A 13,384-nucleotide genomic window follows, 5' to 3' on the forward strand; every position below is an offset into this window, starting at 1 on the left:
CAGTGGAGGTGGGAGAACGTCCGTACAGGGAGATGCTCACTCAGGGTCTTGGCTGGATGCAGCCAGAGACTGGGGGTCTCCCTGTAGAGAGGCCACTTTGCATCTGCCAGACAGGAAACCTAGGGAGGCCAGAGGCAGGGAAGGGAGGAAGGCAGACAGGAATGCTCTCCCTGACTCAGACAGGAGTTTCTCCACCTGGATGGAGACAGGCCGACACCACACACAGGAGTATGGTTTCTACTCATGTGACGTGCATGGCCATATCCAGATGCCTTTGTCCCCAGCCCTCCAGCCCCCATCTTCATAGCTGTGACTATAGATGCAACACCTCTCCAGGATCAACCAAGGATGCTTTCTGGATGACAAGATCATCCTAGCTGGACATGCAAGTAAACTCACATTAAGAATCCTTTAGGGCCCCTGTGGAGCCTATGTTTCCACATAGGGGGAAACATGTCCTAGAAACTGGAGCAGCCCTCCTTCCTTTGTGGGCAAAAGAAAAGAACTGGATCTTTGGGGACAGAGCAGATTTGAGAGTGGATCCGGGGACACTGAGTGAGCTTGGGAGCTCTGCTGCTTGCAATCCCAGGGACCTGAGATGCCCCTTTCCACATGCCTCTTCTTCATTCAGGGCTCATCAAATAAGATCATCAAAAGCCATACGAAGTTTGTGACTGGAAGCACTCCTAAAAGAAACAGAAAGGTCAAAATCAGTCAGCTTCCTGGCAAGATCCCTCCCTGCTGCTCAGAAAGGTGCTGTCTGTCCCCCCATCCCCCCAACTCACCCTCCACTCCCCATGCCAACTGGTAGAGGAACCTGTACTATGGAACAGACTCCTGACTCCACCTAACCCTCCCCCCACCAGGCTTTTAATTCATAGGGTGTCTAGCTGGTCCCTGCACAGGGGGCACCTTTGGATGTCGTGAGCAGCAGTGGCTCTTTGTTTAGTCTCATCCTCTCCTTAACATCAGCACCAGGACCACTCAAAGCCTAATCAGCATTTATTTACACCTGCACCATCCAAGTGAAATGACAGTTAAATGCACGTGAGTTTCTGGGGCAGGAGGCTGCAGGGAGTTCTTCGAGGATGACTTGCCCAGGACCCTTGAATGTAGGTAAGCAGAAGTGCAGTCTAGAGGTGAAAACCAGGGAGAACTCAGAAATCATGGCAACTTGACTCTGTCAAGCTCAGATGCACTTCCATGGGGTTGAGAGGGACTTAGAAGCAGCAGGGAAAAAAAAAACTTTTGCTGTGCTGATGGACACCTAGAGTCCTTACTATCCGTGAAACTGAGATCTGAGAATTGTGATCTGAAGCCAGCCTAGCAGGAAAGTCCGTGAGACTCTTATCTCCAATGAATCACCATAGAGCAGGACGTGGAGGTATAGCTCAAGTGGCAGAGTGCTAGCCTTGAGTGAAAAAGTTAAGGGGCAGCACCCAGGCCCTGAGTTCAAGCCCCAGGACTGGCACTATATATAACATAGATAGATATGAATATATTTTTTTCTGCAGTGCTGATTTGCTCTCAACATGGACACATGTAAACCAGATGCAACCATTATGCAAATGACATGCAAAATACATGTGGGCCTCCCAACTATTGCAAATCCCAGATGTAACTCTTGGGCACTCTGAGTTTGGCTGAGCCCTGTTACAGGACAGAGAGGTGAGCCTGGATTCACTAGACTTTTTCTTTTTTGGTGGGCAAGAAGGGCTAAACTCCGAAGTCATGCAAACACTGGGGAAAAGGAGCCAGGCAGGGAGTCACTCCTACGTTTGAATCCCAGCTCTTCCTCTCATATGACCTTCCTGGAGCCTCACCGTTCCTCCAAGCCTCTGCCTTCCCATCTGCAAAATGGATATTATGAGGAATGATGAGAACTTTTCCTGAAGCTCCCATCCACATAGTCCAACACATTGCAGACACTGGGTTTGCAGGGACCTGCTTAGTAGAGTCCTTTCCAGTGGGTTGGGTGTCTGGACCCTTTTCCAGTCCCTGCAGTGGTGACTGGGCAGCCTCGGGCTGTGGGCAGGACCTTCTCTCAGGTTAGAATGTGCTAGTGCCAATGAGCCAGCAATCTACATACTTTTCACTCATTCAGCTGTCTCTCAGAGGTCCCTTAGCCAGGGGACTGTTGGTACCCAGCCTGACCCCCTTTGCTTGGCCAGTGCATCCACTATCCAACTGCAGTGTTGACAGCTGCTACTGCTGCTGCTGCTGCTGCTTGCAGCTGCCCCCTATGCTATAATTTGTCTCTGGCTGATGATAGCTTCCTCCCTGGGAAGTTAGGAACCTTCCACCCCACAGCTAATGTCTGTGTGATACATGGACACAAAAGGCAGCCTCTGCCTCTGGAGACAGCTCAGCAATGCAGTTTATATTGCAGAGCCCCTGGATCAGGCCCTGTCTAGGCTCTTCCTGACATCTATTCTTCCATGCCCCTGCTTTCTGCATTCCTCTCTCCCTTGTGTATTTCTCCCGGGAGTCATGCCCTCCTCCCTTAATAAATCATTGAACCCAGAATCCTGTCTCAGGCTCTGGGTCTGGGAATGTGACCCAATTCAGGGAGACAGACCTGCAGGTAGAGGGGTTAGTGAACAGTGATGGTGTGAAACAGGCCCACAGGGGACAATGTGTAGCAAAGAATCAAAGGGTATGACATAGGACATTTCATGCTGGAGGTCTCTAGGTGGGAGAGCAGTCAGGCTGTGGGGGTGGCACGCATTGGAGGAAGCCTGTTGTGTTTGGGTAGCCCAGGTCTCAAGAGCAGTTGGTAGAGGCCAGACAAAAGAGACTTCAAACTCACACCTGTAATCAGGAGGCTGAGATCTGAGCATCACAGTTCTAAGCTTACCTAGGCCAGGAAAGTCCATGAAACTCTTATCTCCAATTAACCACCAAAGAACTGGAACTGTTGCTGTGGCTTAAGTGGTAGAGCACTAGTCTTGGGTAAAAAAGGTAAACAAAAGACAATGCCCAGGCTCTGAGTTCAAGCTCCAGGACCAGCATCAAAAAGGAAGGGGGGAGCCGGGCACCAGTGGCTCACACCTGTAACCCTAGCTACTCAGAAGGCTGAGATCTGAGGATCACAGTTCAAAGCCAGCCCAGGCAGGAAAGTCTGTGAGACTCTTATCTCTAATAAAACCACCAGAAAACTGGAAGTGGCGCTGTGGCTCAAGTGATAGAGTGCTAGCCTTGAGCTGAAGAGCTGAGGGACAGCACCCAGGCCCAGAGTTCAAGCCCCATAACTGACAAAAAAAAGGAAGGGGGTTGTTTTCAAATATGCCAGAGAAGCATCCAGACTGGATAATGAGGCTTACAAGAGTAGTCAGAAAAAGATCCTGTGTTATTATTGCATGCAGCAGGGATCGGAGGGAAGGGACTGGGGGTAGGGGGTGGGGTGGGTAGCTACAGCAGCTACCAGGCCAATGAGGGCCCAGATGAGGAACAAGGCTAGATTCCAGAAACTTTCAGGGTGAATAGTTGCAGGCCTTGGTGTCTGATTTGGGGCTTTGTGGATGGGAAAGGATCTAGAAGGTGCCAGGCAGAGGGGAGACAAAACATCAAGACTGGGGCAGTGGTGATCCCAGTGGTCATGGGCAGTGAAAGGGGTTGGGGTCTGAATTTCTTGTGCCCACCTGCTGAGCCAGAGCCCAGCTGAGGCTTGAGCTGGGCATCTTCAGGAAGGCAGCCCCTGACACAAGTGCAGAGCACAGGGACCTGGTTGGGGGGGGGGAGACTGGAGCTGTGCCCCACTGAAGGACATGGCCCCGTTGTCTGGGTCCATTTAGGCCAGACATGGAGACAGGCCAGAGGGGAACAGAGCTGCCCAGGCACCAGGTTGGGGGCACAAAGCCCTGGAAAGGGCTTTTGCCTGCTCTCCTCTAATTCTAATCATGGTCACTGGTATAAAAACTACACAGGATCCCCTGCTGGTATGGAGGGGTGGGTTTCTAAATCCTTGCCACCAGCATCTCTGCTGGCTTTCTCTGGGTTTCCTTCCCAGGGTCCTCTCTCCTTCCCTGGCCCTCATTCCCATAATCCTTTCCTTTCCCCAAATCAGAAAGAGGGTTGATTTGCCCATTATGTTTAGAGCCCAAATCCTCAGCAACAGAGACCTACCTGGCTTCTTGCCTTGAGGCCTGGGCCTAGGGCATTGCAGTTACCAGCCAGGCTGGCAGTCCTAGGAAGAAGGGAAATGTTGGCATCCACCATGGGGAGGACTTCCCTCCTTGGGAGAAGGAGCCCAATGGATTCTAAGGCTTGCAAAGAGAGAGATTAAAAAAAAAAGGAAAGAAAAAAGAAAAAAAAAGGGGGCTGGGAAGGTAGCTCAGTGGTAGAGTGCTTGCCTTGCATACATGAGGCCCTGGGTTGGATTCTTCAGCACCACATAAACAGAAAAAGCCAGAAGTGGTGCTATGACTCAAGTGGTAGAGTGCTATCCTTGAACTGAAGAGCTGAGGGACAGCGCTCAGGCCCAGAGTTCAAGCCCTATGGCTGACAAAGAGAAAAGAAAAGAAAGATTTTCATAACAACAACAACAAAAAATCTGAATATCCAGTGTTTCCCATTTCACTTTTTAAAATCTGAAACTGTTGAGAAATTAGCTCAGGGGCAAAAGTGAAGAGCAAGCCGGGTGCCGGTGGCTCATGCCTGTCATCCTAGCTACTCAGGAGGCTGAGCTCTGAGGTTTGAGGTTCAAAGCCAGCCTGGGCAGGAAAGTCCGTGAGATTCTTATCTCCAATAAACCACTAGAAAACGGAAGTGGTGCTGTGGCTCAAGCAGTAGAGCACTTGCCTTGAGCTGAAGGGCTGAGGGACAGTGACCAGGTCCAGGGTTCAAGCCCCACGACCAAAAAAAAAAAAAAAAGTGAAGAGCAAGGGAACAGATATCTCCAAAGGAGTTGGTGGGGTGCAAAAAGAAAGTCAGGGACCTTAAAGGTGGAAACAGGAAACGGTACTGAGGAAAGGAGATCAGAAAGATGTATTCAGAGTCAGGAGAGGGGAGAAAGACAGTAGTTCTGGGAGACTCATAGATGTTCTGGGTGAGGATTTGGATGTCGGGCTCAGGAGAGAACAGAGGTGCCTTCTGCCTGGGCAGAGTTAGGCTAGATCAGGATGGAGTGGGGTGCAGGCATGTGGGCTGTGGGGGAGAGGAAGGAGAGGCAAAGTGGAAAGCAGGCGAATGGGAGCAAGCCAGCCCAGAGAAGGGTGTGGAGGCTGAGATGGAAGAGATGAAGGAACCACAGAGAGAGGGAGGCCAGGCTTTGAAAGCGATGGACGCAGGCCCAAGGGAAGAAAGGTGGGAGGGCCGGCAAAGCCTGGAGAGCAGAGGCTTGCAGGTGTGTGGGGACTGAGGGGGTGGCAGGAAATGGACATGGCCTCTGTTTCTTGTGCTAAATGGGAGGTGAGCTTTCTCTTGGGATTTGGGGTGGGGATGGAGGGCTGTGCTGATAGGGCCCCCCAGAGTAAAAGTTTGAGGAAAGGCTAGACTGTAACATCCTGGCCACAAAACTCCTGTGACCACCCACTGCCCACAGCCCTCTGCAAACTGATGTTAGAATTTGTTTTTCTGTGTTCTAGATATGGGTTTCCTTACTAACCCTTACTTTGCTATTTGGCTGCTGATATATAGAGATGGAAGTTGAGGAATGAATGTCCTTTCTTTGGAGATTGGGGAATGGAGAGTTATGAAATATGCCTGTGTTATCTCACTTCTTTCTTTCTTTTCTAAAAAAATTCTTCCCTCTCTCTCTTTTTTTTTGTCAGTCGTGGGGCCTGAATTCTGGGCCTGGGCGCTGTCCCTCAGCTCTTCAGCTCAAGACTAGTGCTCTACCACTTGAGCCACAGCGCCACTTCCAGCTTTCTCTGCTTATGTGGTGCTGAGGAATCGAACCCAGGGCCTTGTGCATGCAAGGTGAGTGCTCTACCACTGAGCCACCTTCCTGGTCCCCTGCTGCCTCACTTCTTCATGCATGCAAACTTGCCTTTCTGCTCTTCCATCACACACAGAGAAGCAGGTAACCCACACCAGAAGCTGAGCCAGCACCCTGTTTCAGACCTCTACAACCTGAAGCCAAAATAAACCCTGTTTTCCTTCGTAACGTTCCCAGTCTCCAGGTTCTGTTACAGCCCATAAAACTGAACTAAGGTGGTGACAATGTAAACAAGTCACACATTTGTATAGGAACATGTGGAAACACCTTGGTTGATGCTGGCTTTCTGTGTCCCTCTCTACCTGGTGGGTATCTACCTTATCTACCTGCTCATCTGCCTGGCTAGGCTATTGCTTGTGCTTGAACATATTCTTCACTCATACTTTTTGATGTCTTGGTCAAGGTTGGCCTGAGAAACTGATGAGTTTAGAAGAGTCCAAATTTTCATTAAGGGATGATACAGAATTTTCTGGAGTCATTGACACCTGCCACCAAAATAGAGGTAGGGAATGTATAATGTTATCCTTTACTGGCTGAAGATCAACACTGGCAGGTCTTGCCCATTAAAAAACACAGAAAGTTCTGTCTCAATGCCAAGTGTTTTAAGTCTTGATAATTAGAAAGCTTAGTGTTTGTGACTTTTGTCGCTAGAAAGTTGGCCATGAAGACATTAGAATAAAGTTGACTATGTTGATAAACATAGTTCTGTGTGTGTGTGTGTGTGTGTGTGCGCGCGCGCGTGTGCGCACGTGCGCGTGCGTGTTGCTCCTGGGCTTGCACTAAGAGTGTGGGTGATGTCCTTGAGTTTTTTTGCTTAAGGCTAGTGCTCTTCCTCTTGAGCCACAGCTCTACTTCTGGCTTTTTGGTAGCTAATTGGAGATAGTGGTGTCATGGACTTTCCTGCCAAGGCTGGCTTCAAGCTTTGATCCTCAGATCTCACTCTCCTGATTAGCTAGGATAAGACATGTGTGAACCAAGCTGCCTGGCAGCTTGTACATTTTTTATTGTAAAAATAGTATACAGAGGGGTTACAGTTACATGAACAAGGTAATGAGTACATTTCCTATTGAGCTTTGTTGCCTCCTCTGTTTTTTCCCTACCATCCCTTCCCTCCCATCTCCATAACCACCCCCGCCCCCCAAAGTTGTAAACTTCGTTTTCAACATAGTGTCTTGTACATCTCATTATGGGTCAACCTGTGTCCCTATTTAAGTATTTTGTTTTTTCCTTTCCCCTCCCCGAATTAGAGAAGTATAAGATGTGAAAACAGGGGTTATACTGTGGGGGAGGAATATACAAAGAAACAAAAAAATCACATGGTACATTATAAATACGTTAGAAACAATAGCAAGAAAGAAAAAAAATATTTGTGTTCCTATCTTGGGGTTTATTTTGCTTAACTTGTAAACATTTTATAAAAGTTTATTTTGGGAGTTGTTGACGATCAGAATCAAAGCTAAAGCAGAAGAAATCTTTGATCACTGAAGACTAGCACACATTCTACAAATTCTAGCTGGGCACTGTTGGCTCATGCCTATAATCCTAGCTACACAGGAGGCTGAGATCTGAGGATTGTGGATTGAAGCCAGCCTGGGCAGAAAAGTCAGTGAGACTCTTATTTCCAATAAAGTACTCAGAAAAAATGCTGGAAGTGGTGCTGTAGCTCAAGTGTTCAGAGTGCTTATCTAGAGCACGAAGAGGCAGAGGGACAGAGCCTAGGCCCTGAGTTCAAACCCCAGGACCAGCCAAAATAAAAGCAAATTCTGAATAAAATTGCTAAAATAAATAACTAAAAACTACAGTGACCACCAATGTAACCCTCGCTTTTTAAAAATAATCAGTTGCCTACCCTTATATGGTATCCCATGGAACTGGTCGCGCTATTCCCTTTTTTGCGGTCCATGTTTAGAAGTTTCCACAATAAAAGATTTTTAACATTGAAAAAACAGTGGAGAAAGGATGGAACAATTGATGATCCATGCTTGTCCTTCTCTCCCTCTCTCTTTCTTTTTCTTCCCCCCCTTGTTTTGGTGGTTTTCATAATGAAAAAGTTTCCATGGCAACCGGGTACCGATTGATTCCTCCTACCAAGAGGCTCCCTTCTCCCACTTCCTCCCCAGCCACAGAGGGAGGCTTAAAATGTTCCTGCTGGCCCCTCCCCCTCAACTCTACATTCTGTCCAGGTCACTTAACACCTTCAGTTGTGGGCTAGCAAGACTTTTTTTTTTTTAATTGCATCTCTCTTCTGTTTAAAAGAAAACACTTAGTGTTTATGTTACAAATTCCATCCGCCTTAGTCCATTTTCTGCTTCAATAACAGAATACTACAGATGGGTATGTTTTACAGAATAATAGTTTAAAACTGTGGCTCACTGTTCTGGAGTTTGGGAAGTCTAGGATGGGGGGGTGGGGGCTGTGTCTAAGGGTCTTCTCACTGCATTACAACATGGTGGAAGACATTGCATGTTTAGAGTAAGAGGAAGGGGAGAGGGAGGGAAGGAGGAGGAGGGAGGAGAGGAAACAGAGAGAGAAGAGAGAGAGAGAGAGTTTGTAACTACCCCACTCCTGGGATAATGGCCTTAATCCATAAATGGCTAATCACTCCCCCTCCTCTTCTTCCTTCTTTTTCCTCTTCCTCTCCCTCCTCCTCCTCTTCTTTTCTTTTTCCTTCTTCGTTCTGTCTTCTTCCCTCTGCTGCTACTGCTAGTACTGGAGCTTGAACTCAAGGCTGTCCCTTAGCTTTTTCTCTCAAGGCTGGTGTTCTACCACTTGAGTCACAGCTCCACTCCTGGCTTTTTGGTGGTTAATTGAACTTCCTTGCTCTAGCTGGCTTTGAACCAAGATCATCTCAGCTTCCCGGGTAGCTAGATTACAGGTGCAAGCCACTGGCATCCATCTTCCACAGGAGTTTCTAAGCAATGGTCATCTTTCTTTATCCATAACTATACATGGATTGGTGGGTTCGAGGTTACTGTGGCTTCCTCTTGGGCTCCCTTCTCTCCTTATCTCATGTATGGTCTCAATTAGATTCCTTTCTTTTCTGTTTTCACCATCTGGGGAAATCCTCTGGCCCTTTGTACTTTTCTTTTCTGCGTGGATGAAGGGTACAAGACTGGTATAGGATGATTTTGTCTCTGAGCATGGGGAGAATTGCATCCCTTTCTAACACTGCAAATGAAATGTCTGGCTCAAGTCTGATTCTTCTAACTCTGCCATTTGTACTCTCCTTCAGGAACCTGGTCTTGGTTTTCCCTTTAATCATGGAAATTCAGAATCTTCCAGCCTCTGCCTAGTTGTGCGTCTTTTTCCATCATTCCTGCCTGGAACTCAAAGACTCTTCCAGTCTGCAAACCCAAAGTATTCTTCAGACCATTTCCTTCTCATTTGAAAAATGACTGCTGCTCTTTCTTTGCTCTTTCTTTTCCTGTAGGATTTCAGTGCTTATTTTTTAAAAAATTTTTATTCACAAGTGATGTTTCCTCCATGTTTCTCCTCCTAGGGGCTTGCTTGTCTCGGCATCATTTCTTTTTTCTTTTTTGTCAGTTGTGGGGCTTGAACTCTGGACCTGAGTGCTGTCCCTCAGCTCTTCAGCTCAAGGTTAGTGCTCCACAATCTGAGCTACAGCGCCACTTGCGGTTTTCTGGTGGTTTATTGGAGATAAGAGTCTCATAGACTTTCCTGCTCGGGCTGGCTTTGAACCACCACCCTCAGATCTCAGCCTCCTGAGTAGCTAGGATGACAGGTGTGAGCCACCAGTGCCCGGCTTACGCACCATTTCTTGATTACAGTTTTGCATTGGGTCTTGCATTACTGCTTATGTTTGCTTCTCAGATTTCCATCCCTCCTCCAGTTTATTTTAAATGTAAAGCTAGGCTGCCTTGTTGGAGAATTACGTTTTGCATCTGATTTTTGTTTTGTCCCATTATATTTGAAAATAGGGCCTCAAACTCACTATCTTCCTGACTCAGCCTCTCTAGTTCACCACCATGTCAGGCTTGCATTTTATTTAATTGTTCTTATACAGGTGATGTGCAGAGGGGTTACAGTTATATGTCAGGCAAAGAATACATTTCCTTTTGGACGCTGCTACCCCTTCCCTTGCTCTCTTCCAATTTTTTCTCTCCGGTGCCCAGCATTTGATTTTTTTTTTTTTTAACTTAGAGTCTTGAGCTCTCTGGGCAAGCACTCTACCACTTGAGCCATGCCTCCCCAGACAATTTTTACTTTTGGCTAGTTTTCAGGTAGCATCTTCTAGTTTGGGTAAGGGCTGGCTTTAGACCATGATCCTCCTACCCACAATCCTCCTGCGCTCTACTTCCTGACTAGCTAGGCATGACACGCATGTGATCCCTGGCTTGCTTTTGATACATTATACACTCTTTTTGTTTGGTTTTCTACTTTCTGTGATGGATGCAGATAGTGGATCATCTCCTAGTACGTTGCAGGCTCTTCTTTCTCAGCTGCTGGAATCCCTTGGGCGTCTTGTCTTCTGGTCTCCTTGCAATTCTAGTCATCCCTAAAGCCTCTATCCAGCTGACACACTGGTGGTGTCTTCTGTGCTCCACAAAGGAGGCTGGGCCTCCCCTTCTCTGGGCCTCTGGGTGGGGAAGGACGCATTGGGTCTCCTAGGACCACCCAAGGCTGCTGGCCTCTGCTTCTCCTCTGGTGGATTCTGTGCCAAACTCTCTCATGACTGTAGAGATTTGGTTCTCACCCAAGATGCTCTCTGCTGCTGGTCCCTACTGTCTGGCCCAGAGGGAGGCTGAGACCTGGGCCAGGCCTCTCAGCACCAGGCCCTGACCGACTCACCAGGCCTGGCTGCTGGCTGACCCTGGAGCTCTGCCCCAGGGGCACGTTTGGAGCTTGTAAAGGAGGAGAAGGAAACTTCCAGACTGCCATTGTTGGAGAAGTATAACAGGAGCCACCTTCTGGGAGGCCTATCCTATAAGACAGGGCTATAAAAACATGTTGAGCTGGGTGCCGGTAGCTCATGCCTGTAATCCTAGCTACTCAGGAGGCTGAGATCTGAGGATCACAGTTCGAAGCCAGCCGAGGCAAGGAAAGTCCATGAGACTCTCATCTCCAATAAACCACCAGAAAACCAGAAGTGGCGCTGTGGTTCAAGCAGTAGAGTGCTAGCCTTGAGGTGAAGAGCTGAGGGACAGCGCCCAGACACAGAGTTCAAGCCCCCAAACCAACCAAAAACAAAAAAAATCTTGTTGGTGATCTGCTGTGTGCTCAGCATGGGTGAAGACCCAGGTTTGATCCTTAGCATACACATACGTGTACACACACACACACACACACACACACACACACACACACCAGCAATCAAAGACCAAAAGCAAGCCGGGCGCTTGGTGGCTCACACCTGTAATCCTAGCTACTCAGGAGGTTAACATCTGAGGATCACAGTTCAAAGCCAGCCCTGGCAGGATAGTCTGTGAGACTCTTATCTCCAACTAATCACCAGAAAACCAGAAGTGGCACTGTGGCTCAAGTGGTAGAGTGCTAGCCTTGAGCTGAAGAGCTGAGGGACAGCGCCCACGCCCAGAGTTCAAGCCCCACGACTGACAAAACAAAAAACAAAAGCAAAAACCAAAACTAATATATCAATTGCTTTGTTAAATGGCAACAAAAAATTCAATACATAACCTAAAAATTAAGAAAAGTGAGGGGAGGGGTGGGAAGGGAGGGGTGGGAGAGGATGCTGAGAGGGGTAACGCTGATCAAGAGGCACGTTGTTCATGAACTGCCTTGTTGAATGGCAACTCCGTTGTACAACTACTTAAACCAATAAAGATATTCAAAAAATACATCCTACTGTACAACAACAAGAACTCCACCCTGAAGCCCAGGCAAGTGGGATGGATTTGCCCTCTGCCAGGTCTGCGGATGAAAGGGGGAGAGCTAGGAGAGGTTCTGGTCATTATGTGAGTGGGGAACGATCAGGTTTGGCGAGGGAAGGGAGAACCGAAAATGCTCCCCTGTCTGTTCTGGGCACAGAATGTTGTACCCACAGAAGAGTTTTCCAGCCTTGCGAGATGAACAGACAGAGGAGATGACCGTTCCCAGCATGGCAGGCTGGGTCCCCAGGGGTACTATCAGCTGGACCACAGGGCGCTGTAGCAAATGATTTCACATCCTTCAGGGGACCTATGTATCTAGTTACCACCATCACTGTTTCAAAAATCTTTTTTTTTCTTTTTTGTGTCAGTACTGGGGCTTGAACTCAGGGCCTGGGCATTATCCTTTAGGTGCTTAATTGAAGATAAGAGTCTCCTGGACTTTCCTGTCCCAGCTGGCTTTGAACCGTGATCCTCGGATCTCAGCCTCCAGAGTAGCTAGGATTACAAGGGTGAGCCACCAGCACCCAGTAAAAGTGTGTGTGTGTGTGTGTGTGTGCGTGTGTTTAACCTATGATAAATGTCACAGGAATTTCTTTCTAGAGAGCTTCAAAGTGAGGTGATAGACATTTGCTTTGTCTTTAAAAGAAAAAGAAGAAGAAAAAGGTTATCCTCAGAGCAAACTCAGGAGTCTTTTCCAGGCCGCTTGGGCTAAATTATGCCAAAAAAGCAATTCTCAAGGACTTCAAAGTTGGAAAAATGTTTCTTTCAGAAGAAAAGAATTTCTGGAATAAAATAAATGATGGCCATTTGGGTTCTGCATTCCTCCTACTTTATCAGAAGTATTAATGTAGCATCTGCGATTAAGGACAGAGTCCCGGATGCTCCCATTGAAGTTCACATGTTTCTAGGAATGAGGGTTACCAGGTGGAACAAATTCCCACCCTGCCCCATTCAGACAGCACAAAATCAAATGCAGAAGGAGTCAAACACGTGCAAACAGGGAGTGTGTGCGTGCGTGCGGGAAGTACTTTTATCCCCTGATGGGGTGCTGTGCGAAACTCTGCAAATACCCCTGCTGCTGCAAGGGTGGTGGCTCATCCACACTGGCCGCTGCACAATCTGACCCTGTCCTCACCGCCTCACTCCTTGCTCACGCTCTCACAATGTGTGACACAGCCAGGACACACACTTTCCACTCATAGCTTGGAAGTCCACGTGTGCTGTTCTTTCCAGTAAGAGGTTCTGCTTGACAGCTGCCCCACAGAATACCTCATGTTGCGTGCCTTCTGAGCCTTTACTTTTTCTTCTCCAAACTCATGACTTCATTCAATCTCCATTAAGGTTAAAGTTTCCTCAACCTTAGGGCAAGGAGCATGAGGCTCAGAGAGATGCAGTGGTGTACCCAAGGTCACACAGCAAGCAAGATTCACACCCACAACTGCCTGATTCCAAAGCCAGAGTAATTACTATGTTGTTTGTTTTTTGGTCATGGGGGTTGAACTCAGGGCCTGGGTGCTGTCACTGAGCTTTTTTTGCTCAAGGGCTAGTGCTCTATCACTTTGAACCACAGATACAGGTCCTGGTTTTCTGGTGGTTC

This window comes from Dipodomys ordii, unplaced genomic scaffold (genome assembly GCF_000151885.1).
Source record: "Dipodomys ordii isolate 6190 unplaced genomic scaffold, Dord_2.0 Scaffold13, whole genome shotgun sequence".
In the NCBI taxonomy this organism is placed as follows: Eukaryota; Metazoa; Chordata; class Mammalia; order Rodentia; family Heteromyidae; genus Dipodomys; species Dipodomys ordii.